Genomic DNA, 10,883 nt, shown 5'->3' with positions numbered 1-10,883 from the left:
TGAAAGCCTTATGTGAGACCCTTTTTCTTGGGATAAGTAGACTGTACTCCCCCTACATCACAGGCTCACAGCCACTTCCTAATCTATTAGTAGCCCCTACTTTTTTCGGCTTTCTGATGAACTATAGACAGTGATGGAATGGACCACCTATAGCAGAAGCCATCAGATTGCATAAATCTTATCCGCAGAATAAAATGCAATGCAAACACTGCTACAGGCCTACTGCCCATTAGTTATAGAGTAAGACTCTCCTTAAACAAGGTAAGCATTCCAATTAAATGGCTTTTTTAACAGATGTACAATCCTGGAATCCTGTCTCCAGAATCCGGCCCCATTTCATCACATTTGAACTAGAATATTTTAGTTCCAAGGATTTGGAGATCTGAATAAAAAATATTCTTAATTAAGTTTTTCTTCTCACAAGAGTGTATTGTTGAGAAGGAAAAAGCCCTCTAAGAGAAATTTGTAAAAGTTAATCTAGGGTGATTGGTAAAGTCTGATTGGTTTAATTGGGCTCAGATAAGATCGGATAGATTTGGATTTCAGTCAATTTGGAGCCTTGAAATGGAATCTTAACACGATAAAGTGGTAAATTGAAGTATTTTGGGCTGAAATTTGATATGTAGAGGCTTTTTGTTATCCTAGGGTGATTGGCAAGGTCTGATTAGTTTAACTAGCCTAGATCACCTTGGATTTAGAATCCGATTAATCTAGAGCCTTGATATGGAATCTTAGCATGAGGAAAGGGTAAAATGGAAGTATTTTTGGCTGAAATTTCATATGTGGGTATTTTAAGGTATTTGGGGTTTGGCGGTAATGTCTAATCGGTTCAGGAGGATCAAGATCATAAGAATTTGGGTCAACGAAAGGATCCAAAAGGGAATCTTGGGTTGAAACATTATGGGTAGTTGTTTTGATGTATCTAGAGTTTAATGGTGCGGTTTGATTGGTTTGGATGTGTTAAGATCAAGGGAATCTAAGTTCCAAGTGTTTAGGCTAACGAGAGGTGTTAGAATAGAATCTTTGCTTGGTGAAAGGGTAACTAGAGGAATCTTGAGCCGAAATTTAATGGAAAGGTATTTTAGAATGTTTGGGGTCTAATGGTATTGTCTTATAGGAGGGTCAAAGCATAGGCGGGGGTTGATTGGGGCCACCGGATTGGTATTAGATAGATTTAATGGTGGATTTGAGGAATTTTGGGATGAAATTTAGGTTTCTTGGGTTTTTAGGTGTTTCAAAAGGATCAGAAAGGTCTGATCAGGAACTTAGGGTGAATTGGGGTTCAGGCGATGAACCGATAAAAAATTGGGTGCTGATAGGTGGTATCTATAAAATGGAGTAAGTTAATGGTGGCACACGAAATGAATAAAGACACAAGGGCCCTTTTTATAACTTTACCTGGCTCTTTAATGCACTAGGGCTCTCCAACTATTAATTCAAGAAGGAAAGAAATAAGGAGTTAATGATCAAAATGTCAACAAATAATGAGTACTAACTAATGTATATACAATTGTTTATTGATTTATTTTGTAATTAATTTTTCACATACCTTGTGGAGTATTTTTGGTGATTACGATATTTGAAGAAAGGACACCTACAAGTTATCAAATAAGAAAAAATTGTATTGTCCAGTTGACATTGATATAAATTTCACAATCATATCTTGTTTTTTGATTACCATATTGCACTTAAAATTTTACTAAGTTCATTCAATACCTTCAAGCCTTTTTCCGCCTAATTGATGTTACTTACAAAGCTAACAATAGGTGAGTTCTACCTTGGTGGTTCTACGATAAAATAAATGACTTCCAAAGGCATGGTAGAGAAAGGTCATTTAAGTCATCAGTTGAATTTTCCTAAGAAAATGGTAGGATATTATGTAAATTTAGGATAAATGGTAGTCTCATGAAAAAGGGGAAGAGTGTAAAGTATATTACATGAGAGAGCAACTTTTCAACATAAGAGACTGATTTTCTAAAAATAAACTCTACTTGCTTGTGAAAGATTATGAATGATTTTTTAGCATTATAGTCTTGGAGATGGATACATAATTTATACCTACAAAGTTTAAACATTGTTAATACATGTAAGTAGGATTTTGTGTGGTGGCTAGACCTGTTCATGGGCTGGGTAGCCCGATGGGCCCGCTTGGCCCCCAGACAGGCTTGAACACACATTTGAGCCCGTGGGCTTGACCTCATGCCAAAAATCCCGGTTCGAATTTATTTTGAGCCAAGCTCGTGATTTGCCAAAATAGCCCGACCTGAGCCCAGCCCTGCCCGAGCTATATGTTAAACCAAAAAACCCTAATATCCTAATCTCTCTTCTTATTCATCTCTTTCTCATCTTAGCTAGTTAGCCGAACCTTTCTTCTCAGTTTTCACAGTGACTCACAACCTCACACTCTCAGGCAGACACAAAACCGGCGAACACTCACCGGCACAACCAGTAAACTTCGGTAGATCGGCGGTGAGTCCTTTATTTCTCTCTCTTTCTCTCTTCTCTCTCTCTTGTTCCTCTTCTCACTTCTTCTCTCTTAAATCTCATATGCGAACTCAGGCACTGGTGAGACGACGAACACAGGCACCGGTGGCGACGGTGAGTCCTCTCTCTCTCTCTCTGACGTGAACTAACGTCACTTTTCATTGTCAAAATCTCCGCTCACCGCAAGCTCAACACCGACGAACACAGCCACTGGCGGTGATTCCTCTTTGCCATTTTGTTGTATTATGAAATTATTGTTTAGTGTTTACACATATGCTATTAGCCGAATGCTATTGTTCATTTAAAATCCGAATGCTATTGTTTGTCCAAATGCTATTGTTTGTTCGAATTCTATTGGGGATTTGTTAGAGAATCATAAAAACAACCTAATGCACTAGGGGGATTCACTGCCAACTTGATGTTAGGTTGGGTTTTGGGCTTTTTATCAGGGCCAGGCTTGGACCCAAGTTGTAGGCCCGTTGATTGGTGCGGGCTTGGGCTTGGGCCTAACAAAATCCTGCTTGTGAAAAATAAAAACCCGGCCTGACCCATGAACAGGTCTAGTGATAGCTGAAATTACCATGGGAGTATGTCTGCTGGTGATTTATTGCGATATAAGCAACTGTACAATTGATTAATGAGGTTCACCTTCCTCTTGCAAATAGTACATGACTCATACCAAAGTCTTTGATTAATGTCAATATATACAATGTATGTTGAAATTCGATACGTAGTGGGACCATTGGTAGAGAGGGAATTGAATTTTGGATATATTGCAAGATTGAGTGGATACAACTTGATGAGAAGATGGCCAATATTTCGATAATACTTGAGCATCTTTTGGGAATTTTCATTGTTTTCGTTCCTAGATGCAATAAAGTGTAAGATTCGCAAATTCATCAAGCATAGGTTTGAACATAAGCCCCGTATGCCTTATGGTTGAAAGTTACAAACATTGCAAAAAGATGATATCCAAAGAAAATGAAGGGCATGATTGTAAATATATACACTTATTGGAGATAAAGATAATATTGTCATAGCATGAAAGTGATTCCCATGAAACCTTGTAACTTGTATAGCTCTAGCTGCCATTACAACAATTCCAACATCTATTTGGTGCAAGTTATGCATATTCGTCCCAGAAGGTGATGGTGGTAGGAAACATACTATAATTATCATCAAAGTATGCTAAGAAACATCTTTCAAGAAGGAAAACTTCATTTCTAATGAAAAACATGTTTACTCTCTATCAAGCAGTAAAATATCCCTTTTGTTGGAGCTTGATGAAATTGTTCTTAGTGTGTTAACATGTATAGCGAGGCTAATTACATCTAATAGAGTTAACAACATATAGTTGTTATTATGTAATAGATAATTGATAAATTTAATAGAAAATAATAAATGATGTGGCAAGAAAATTGGAAAAATGTCAACAAAAATACAACTAGCCTTGTAATACTCCAATCCTTGAAAAGGAATGGAGCTATACTTATAAAAGGGAATATCATGACAAGAATCAGAAGAATATTATTTGTGACTTGCTTGTGAATTTTGTAGGTATACATACCATTGTCCTAACCACAATATAGTTAGAGTGAGCATGGGGTTCATAAACTAGTAGATCTGTTCATGGGCTGGGCCGGACTTCCCCTCTGTATTAACAGATTTTTCTAAGGCCCGAGACCGAGCCCAAAATTTAGCCCATGCTATTACTACTACTGAAGCGGCTGAATAGAGAGAGAGAGAGAGAGAGATTATAAAGAAAAAATGTATATATTAAATTATAAATATATATATTTCAATAAATATTATATTATTTATATATTTTATAAAATATATAATGCTGAATTGGATTGGACTGAGCTTTTTAAATAAATCCTGAGCCCGGCCCAAAACACAATCGAGCTTACTGTGTTAGCCCGAGGTCAGGTCCGCAGGCCTAATTACATGACCAAGCCCGACCGAGGTGCGGGCCAGGCTGGGCCGGGCCATCGGGCTACCCGGCCCTTAAACAGGTTTATGCATGAGTTAAAACATGTAAGAAGTGAATTAAGAATTTACTAAATTTGAAATAGTATTAAAAATTAAAAATAACAAATAAATAGTAATTCCAACTTACTTACATTGCAATCGACAAATACCATACGACAAATTCTTAGGTTGACAAGCTATTTGGAAGGTATATACTCTAAGGTTTCTTGTAGTTCTTCCTCTGAAGTCCCATTAAGGTTTGTGTATATGGAGAAAGCATATGGGAGTTGGTCTAAACGCCATCCTACAACAAAAGAGAGTGTACAATTAATGAATAACTTTAGTGAAAAAATGATGATGATGGAATAAGTAAGAATGAAGAATATATTTATTTTTTCATATTTTCTTTGTGATAATGTCATTCAACACCTCCTTATACATAATGTTTTTCGTATGTCCTTTCAATTTAACGTCTTTATTTCTTACTAAAATTTTGAGGCCGGACTTTGAGGATATTCTAGATATGAAAACATACAAATGTCCATGAATGAATATAGGATTTTCTAAGTAAATTCTAACATATTTCAAAGTTTGACCTCGACTCTTGTTGATTGTCATAGCAAATGCAAGACTCAGTGAAAATTGTCGCCTTTTAAAGTGGAAGGATAATACTGTGTTCTTTTCTTTTCTTTTCTTTTCTTTTTGTTGTGATATTGCAATATGTGAGATAAAAGCATTTCCCCGATATGGTTTACTATAATGATTTTTGCCTTTATAACATTTCTATCAAATCGAACAACAATCAATTGATTGATTGATTCAAATTTCTCAATAACATAAGCAGAATTCATACTTTTAGCCAAAGTTCATGGTTTAGTAATCCACCAAATGTTAAAGAGTGTTAAAGAATTCCGTAGGGTATATGTAAGACCCTAAAGATTTTGAATTCAATCAATCAATTGTATTAGTGTTAAGGTAAGTGTGAATGCTTCCTAATTTTGGGTTTTAGCATTTAAGGGCAGCTTTTTGCCCTTAATATCAATAAAAAACAATGCTTTTATAAATGTGATAGTTTTTTTGGAAAAATATCAAGAAAGGGAAGTGGACACTGTTGCTTGTCTTCCTTCTTTGGGGTCTAATGGTAATGTTTGATATAAGGGTCAAAACACAAATGGGGTAGATAGGGAATTTGGAGAGAATTGAGGGCTTTTGGGATGAAATTTGGGTTCCTTGGGTTTTTAGGTGTTTTGGAAGGATCCAAAGGGTTTGATAAAGAATTTGGAGAGAATTGAGGTTCAAGTGGCGGACCGAACAAAAATTGGGTACTGATAGATGGTATCTATAAAATGGAGCAAGTTAACAGTGGACACTTTACCTGGCTCTTTAATGCACTAGGGCCCTCCAACTATCAATTGGAGAAGGAAAGAAATGAGGAATTAATGATCAAAATGTCAACAAATAAACATTACACACTTATTGTTGGAATACTCTATCTCCTTGCAAAACAGTTTTACCTTCCATTGGATGGTTTTGCAATGTAGATGCATAGAATTTTTTATTCTGCAACGTTTTGATTGCTGTTCTTCAAACTACATACCAATCCTCCACCCATTTTCAGCATAAGGAAATAGAATAAAATATTACAATGCCAAGTAAGATGGAAATTCACTGCAATTGATGGTTAGTTGTTGTAACTACAACATCACATCACAACTATTGTAGGATCAACTTGTTGCTCACTAGGATCTCTAGGAAAAATACCCATTCTATTTTGAACTTTTCTTCGAATTGACATTACAATAGCAAAACTGACATGCAGATCTTAATTATCTCCCTCTTAATCAAATTGAGTTGGATGTGGCAGCCACATGACCTTAAATCACAAAATTAAAGCACAAGTTCCATCTTGCTTAGTAAAAATACCTAAAATGTACAACAACTGTACGTCATAAGTGAATCAATAATAGTTCCAAATTAAAGGGAAAAGACATGAAACCAAACAAGTAATTAGTGAAGCTTTGAATTAATAAATATATAATCCGATTAAGAAAGGAGTTTTGGAACCTTGTCTTCTCTGTGTTCCAATGAAGTTGAACAAAAATAAGACTTAAGCACTATTGGAACCTTGTCTTCTCTGTGTTCTAAACGAAAGTAAATAAAAAAAAAAATGTTATACTTGTGCCTTCTGCATTTTTTTTAATGACAACCAAACTATTGGAAGGTTGGTTTTTAAGTTCTCAAATTTAATCCGAAAAAGAGAAAGAAAGGCTGTAAATGAAAGTGGCAATGCAAGAAGGCCTCTACGAGGGAACATCCTTGATTGTCTGAATAATTTCCATAACAAAAAAATAAGAGAGCACCATTTACCAATAGCAAACATCCCTAACACTGCATTACATTTGAGCCCATACACTAGAAAGTTTCCCAAAAATACCACAAACAGTGAAACAGATAGTTTTACAAAGTGAATAATGGGCCAAAATACCAAAAAAACAAAAAAAAAAAGATGGTCCACGGTCCACCACAAGAAACCAAAAGTAAAATGAGGGGGCCAAATTGGAAAAAGGCAACACGTGCTAAGAAGCCAAATAAAGAATCATAGATTCCACATCAGATGGAAGGCTAATGAATTAGTCCCTTAGTTCTTTTAGGTTTAGTTCATATTCTAAATTGTTAACATAGTTGGTAATCATAGATTCCACATCATTATGCCCGCAGGCACAATATATGAGGAACGTTGATGAAGATGGACAAGTTGGACATACTCTCTACAAGAAGCAAGTGAAACTTGGTGATGAACAACAGAACAATAAGCACCAAGAGATGATAGATACATGCAATAAAGGATTTTCTCAGCACTAATAGTTATATATTTCAATATGAGAGAGATGACCATTTTCTCCCCCTTTTTAGCATATCATATGAGAGAGATGACCGTATTCTCCCCCTTTCAGCATGTTATATGTACTTAGATGTACAAATAAGTACTCAACATACCACATTTTATTTTTGTTAGAAGATGCTACCCAAAACTAGAAAATACATGAAAAAATTAACAAATAAACAATATGCAAAAAACAGGAAAAAAGAGAAAAGGACAACCACCCAAGGTTCAAAGTATTAATACGATATATCTGATATGGGGTGTATTGTATCGCATCTTGAGGCTCTAACACACCTGTTTAAAACTGAAATTTGAAAAAAAAAAAAAAACTAAAAAAATATAAGGTGTATTAGTTAAAGTATCAATACACCTCTGCTGATACTTTGAACCATACAACCACAATTGGGGACTAGGTTGTATGGTTACAGTGGAACAAGGGATGGACATGAGTATATTGAGCATACTAGATAGTAGGACATGGACTGGGCTATGGTGATGAATTGAGATTTTTGACTGCAAATATATAGTGGGTATTTGTCCTTTTGTGTCAAGCTATTGAACTTCAATCGCCACTAGCAAACTTGATGTCGAACTAGTAACAAGGTCTCCTGAATCCAAGGTCGAATGTGGGACCTTTGTGTTTGATATGAAGGTCAGAGTTATGCATTTAGTTGCATTCGGTAGGGTTTTTCGAGTGACAGGGAAGGGAAGAAGGAGAGAGGGAAATAGGAAGAGAGGAGGATGAGGTGGAAGAAGAAGAAGAAAAAGAGAGAGAGACCCTTTGTTTTTGTTCTGATGGAATTAAATCTTTTATGTTACATGAAAACTGTTTTTGTTTTGAAGAACAAAACCCCGGAAAACTCGAAATCAACTGAGAAACCAACTCCTAAATGATCCATAAGACAAATAAACATGAATAACTATTTACACTAGCTCCTAACAGAAAACTAGACAAGCGGATTGGCTAAAACAAGTAGAAATTATAAACCCAACAATAAGCAATAAATAAAACTAAACAATGGAACCCAAGATTGATAAGATGAATGAGTTATTGAAGTACCTTTGCAACGAATGACCTGACCAGCAGTGCTCGACATTCTTCTTTCTTGTTATGTTACTAATTCAAAGAAAATAATTCTCACTAGAGTTGGATTTTAGAAGGGTTGAGTGATAGACGGTGCTTATGGGGCAATTAAGGAGGTATATTTAATTTATAGGGAGGAGAAAACGCCTTTGTTCTTCCAAACAAAATCACTGTCTGGTGCGTTACAAAATAGTAAATTACTATAGTGTCGACGCAAAATGATTTTAGTTCCTTGTTCTTGGGATCTCCTGTGCTTTCCATAATTCCATGGGAATGAGTAAAAATATTGAATTTTTGCTTCTCAAAAGAAAAAAAGAAAAAAAACTGTTGAATTTATGTGGTGATCTTGGGACAATCCCGGCCATCCAATCCATTTTAGGGTCCAAAAGTTTGACTCACCATTCACCATTAGAGTTCTTCCACGTTTGGTGAGGGGGTGATGCTGATGCAAAATCCGATCATATGCAGAGTTCTTCCACGTTTGACTCACACCATTCGCCAATATTAGAGTCAGTGATAAACACAAACGCAGCTTTAGGATAAATTGGTAGGCCCACAATTCAATGTAATAATTTTTGCTTTTTTCTTGATAAACCATTTGAGTATCAAATTCAGTTAATCCGATCTCATAAGATTTTTTTTTGAAGAAATCGTAAGAATTTGTTTATTTTTTTGGTAAAATTGTAGCTCGACCCCACAAGTCACCCAAACAAATAGAAGATAAATCCTTGGGAATGTTTGCGCCACAAAGGAAAATAACATTTGGATGTGATGGAGCCTCCTTAGCTAACCAATCAGCAGCTTGAAAGATGCTCCTTTGTCTTCTTGCATTTCTCCAGAATTGTCTCTGAGGCTCCTTGGTCTTCTTGTTCAGGCACGAGATCACTAGCAGCAAGTCACCTTCGATGATGATGGGAGAATCCCTGCAGTTGAAAGCTAGATTGTGGACTTCCCAGGCAGCCCATGCCTCTGCAACATTTATGGATGTAACATCAATACAATACGCTTTCACTTCCGGAATACTTCCAATAGAATTTCTCACGATACATGCAATGGCACATAGGGGTGTTGATTGGACTGGATTTGGTCTAATCTGATCCGGTCCAATGTGAGTCCATTACAAATGGGTCAGGTCCAATCCAATCTAATGAAAGATTTGGACCATTTTGGACTGGTCCAATTCAATGTTTGGAATATCTGATTTGTTCAAATTCATTTTAATTTTGATTGGTTTCAACTCAAACCCCGTCCATTGACACCACCTATATTCTTATCTTATATTAATGGACCAGATATTGGCTTAATCCAACCAAATCCAATCTGAATTTATTACAGACAGACCAGGTCCAGTCCAATCTAATAAATACTTTGGACCGGATTGGTCCAATCCACCGTCTTTTTGGTCCATCCAAAACCGATCTATTGACACCCTTAATGGCACAAGAGCCATCACTGTTTGTTGATGCATTGGAATTGATTTTGATCGTCTCTCCCCTAGGACACTTGCAAAAAAATAGGTTTACAAGACTTTTTGCATGCCCTAACCCCTTCCACAATGGGGTTATTCTGACTATCCATAAGCAGACAAAGAGCACGCTCAATGATGGTAGCAGGATTTGTGCTTAGATTTTTAAAAATTTTTTCATTTCTATTCTTTCACAAATACCATAGAATATAAACACTTTTCTCTCATGGTCTTTGTTAAAACCTAACCCATCTAAGCTAGCCCACCACAAAATAATATCCACTCTGTCATTTGTTGGCCCTTTCACCGAATTTGCAATGGTAAGCCACACTTGGGTAGCAATAGGACAAGTCCTTCAAAATATGATTCACACCCTCCTCCCCATACAAATTACAAGCAACATCAGAATGGATGCCCCTATCTCTTAAAAATATTTTTGTGGGGAGCCTATCATTAAGAAGAAGGAATAAGAAGATTTTTATTTTGGGAGGAAGCTTAAGGTTCTACACCTTACATCCGAGTCCATCTACGAGCCTAGAACCGCCATTGGCAATAAATGCCTCCTTATAGGCCGAAGGAATAACTATAGTTCTTATCTTATGCTAGCATGAAGTTGGAACAAAGGAGCAGATCTTATCCTCCCTCCAAACCTTTCTATCAAAATCAATGACATAAGCAACCTGAAGCTCTTCTCTTCTTGCTCCAGCAATCCATCCCATTCCTCTTTTAATGAGGTATCTCGCTTGAAGGATACCATGCCAGGCCCAAGAGATGCCTTGTTTTTCTTTGGCATTCCAGAAATCATCTTGTTTTTAAATATTTACTGCTTACCACTCTAACCCAAAAGTTATTCTTCTGATTCAGAAGAATTTTCCACCATAACTTGGCTAAATTTTCCTCATTAACCCACTTCAAATTTCTGATACCTAAACCACCTCACCCCTTGGGGGCACAAATCCTCTTCCACCCTAAAAGGCAGAGGGGTTTTTTCTCAT

At 36.4% G+C, this 10,883-nt stretch overlaps 1 long non-coding RNA gene across 1 annotated transcript; it reads left to right on the top strand.

Annotated features, from left to right (window-relative positions):
• Window positions 1–2,339: 2,339 nt before the first annotated feature.
• Window positions 2,340–2,835, top strand: LOC148851700 (uncharacterized). Its single transcript, XR_016099025.1, has 2 exons — window positions 2,340–2,469; window positions 2,560–2,835. It is a non-coding gene; the product is annotated as an uncharacterized LOC148851700 (long non-coding RNA).
• The last annotated feature ends 8,048 nt before the right edge of the window (window positions 2,836–10,883 follow it).

This window comes from Nelumbo lutea, chromosome 5, assembly GCF_056320005.1.
Source record: "Nelumbo lutea isolate HS-2025 chromosome 5, American lotus-T2T, whole genome shotgun sequence".
Classification (NCBI taxonomy): Eukaryota; Viridiplantae; Streptophyta; class Magnoliopsida; order Proteales; family Nelumbonaceae; genus Nelumbo; species Nelumbo lutea.
The sequence above is the reverse complement of the archived record's forward strand: the minus strand, read 5'-3'. Positions and strand labels throughout refer to the sequence as shown.